The sequence below is a fragment of the Theobroma umbraticum genome, unplaced genomic scaffold, assembly GCF_002168275.2.
Source record: "Theobroma umbraticum cultivar Fairchild unplaced genomic scaffold, ASM216827v3 scaffold_5742.0, whole genome shotgun sequence".
Classification (NCBI taxonomy): Eukaryota; Viridiplantae; Streptophyta; class Magnoliopsida; order Malvales; family Malvaceae; genus Theobroma; species Theobroma umbraticum.
The window spans coordinates 1-2,220 of NW_018402679.1; the positions used below are offsets into that span (position 1 = coordinate 1).

A 2,220-nucleotide genomic window follows, 5' to 3' on the forward strand; every position below is an offset into this window, starting at 1 on the left:
ATCATTGGACTCGCGATTATTCTGTGCTGATTTATGTTGTGTGATGCTTATAGCTTCATTGATGCGAATTACATATCATTCAAATTCTAACTGTACCGGGTAAATTGTATGGCTAAAATGCAAAACGAAATGGCTATAAACTAATGAGATGATGAGATAAGGGTTCGACTTTGGGAAACGTCAACCTACCTATTGCAGTTAGACAATGCAAACTGTTCTCCGGGTACGCATTCTCCCTTGAATTTTCCAGGCACTGGACCCAATCCTTCATCGCTAAAGCTCTCTGATTCAGGCCAAATTCCTGAAGAATAAATTTGAAAACGGGGGGTTAGTTAAGAAAATTGCAAGAATCAGGTAAGCATGCAGGCATACAAAGCGTTACCAGTGTCGATTACACCAACAATAACGTTGGATGACAATTCCAACTGAAGCTGCTTATATTGTTCAATGGAGTCTAGTCCTAGAAAATCCCATGTACGTGTGGTATGAACCTTATTCATCCTGCTTTCGAACACAGAAACAATCCAGTCGCTCTCTGCAGTGCAAGTCCTGTTTGTTAGAATTTACATGGCATAATCCTCGGTGTTATCTGATTGCTATGGACTCTGAAAATGAACTGTTTAGTAAGGCTGCTTTCTTACAAGTGTAAACATGGACAAGAACCATGATTTTTTGGCTGTGTTTCTCTTTTGTGGACTCTCAAAATGAAATTACAATTGCAAAACAATACCTGCAAATTTTTTAGCTTGTTCTGGTGTAAGCATGGCTGAGAAACCTCTAAAGCTTTTACTGTAATGGTGCAGTGCAGCTTCCTTCGCCTCTTCCAAACTGAAAAAAGATGTAGCAAAACTTTGATTTGTCATTACAACATGACATGGTATCTGTGAATGAGTGGTTTGGACGTTCATTACTGAAAATTAACAATCTAAACAAACGATTAATTTCTGAACCAATCATCAACAGATGACAATATGTAACTGCTTAGAGCATGCCTTCCAGTAACTGAAGCAAGCATCTCATGGTTAGCTCTGATAACAGATTCCGAGTTGGGATGAGAGTGTTTCCCCATGTAAACAATGTAATGCTGCAAATCAACCAAAAAGGGAGAGAAAAAACGCTATCAGACCACCCACCCAAATCGACATGAAAAAAAACCCGTCTTATACATTTAAGTTTCTCTGTGATCTGTCTACTTGCCTTGGCATTGCTGGTGACTCCATGCACCAGAGCAAATCTAATAAACAAGAAAAGAGTGAGAATTTGAGCAAGTCTCATGATATACAATACGAAAACCACAACAGCAAGTGGTATAAAAGCAAGAGAAGAGTAGCTTAAAGCTGGAAATGGTGGTGAACCATGAACAGGAACATACCCTTCTTATAGCAAAAGAAACTCCAATGCCGGCGTCTTTTGATTCTGGTTGAAAAGTCTGTTTCAGTAGATAAGAAATTTCCGAAGCTGTATGCTTTTAGTCACTCCCAACTGTTTCTACTATTAAGTATTATAGCCGGCCTTTTTCTTGTTTTCTTTCGTTCAGTTAGTTTTCCCTTTGGAACAGAGTCCACTTGTTGGAAGTATTCCATTGGATCATGCTCAAAAAACAAGAAAATACGTTTTCTGAAGCATCAAAGTTCAGCAGAAGTGGCATAAGAAACAAATCCCGAATGGAAGTTTAACTTGAGATGTCTATATTCTGAGTTTTATGCATAAATGACCAACTCTCAAGACAGTATTCAAATCCTTTAAAATGAAGCATTGATTTCCCTATGAAGGGTTCTTTGTCAAAACACAAAAAAGAAACATATCCAAGGTGTTTAAATTCGCTGAAAAGCCCTTGTATCCCTCGTTATTGACAGAAAAGGGCATTCTTTAAGCACTGCCCTTTGTTATTCTCAAGCGCTTTCACCCAACATTATTTCTGTTGCTTCTTTTGTTTGATTTGTTGTGTCTATTAAGCAAATTTAAACGTCCATTCAAATTAGTAGATTAATATAAATTAATAACCAATACGATCAAAAGCTGAATTCAATCCAAGTGAGAGAGATTTGTTTTTCTTTGATACAAAAGGAGAGCATTTTAATCTAATTTAAAATCTCAACTCAAAACCATCAGAGTAAGTGAGGCATGTGTGCGTCGTTTCATTTTATTCCACTCAATTTCCTTTTCAAGCGAATGAATGTATCTGATATGCACCTAAACAATGCTCCTCTTCATCTGCAT

At 37.4% G+C, this 2,220-nt stretch overlaps 1 long non-coding RNA gene across 1 annotated transcript; it reads right to left on the reverse strand.

The window, feature by feature from the left end:
* Positions 1-967: 967 nt before the first annotated feature.
* LOC149526177 (uncharacterized) lies at positions 968-1,977 on the reverse strand. Its single transcript, XR_016352270.1, has 3 exons — positions 1,373-1,977; positions 1,198-1,234; positions 968-1,084 (listed from the first exon to the last, which is right to left on the reverse strand). It is a non-coding gene; the product is annotated as an uncharacterized LOC149526177 (long non-coding RNA).
* Between the last annotated feature and the right edge of the window lie 243 nt (positions 1,978-2,220).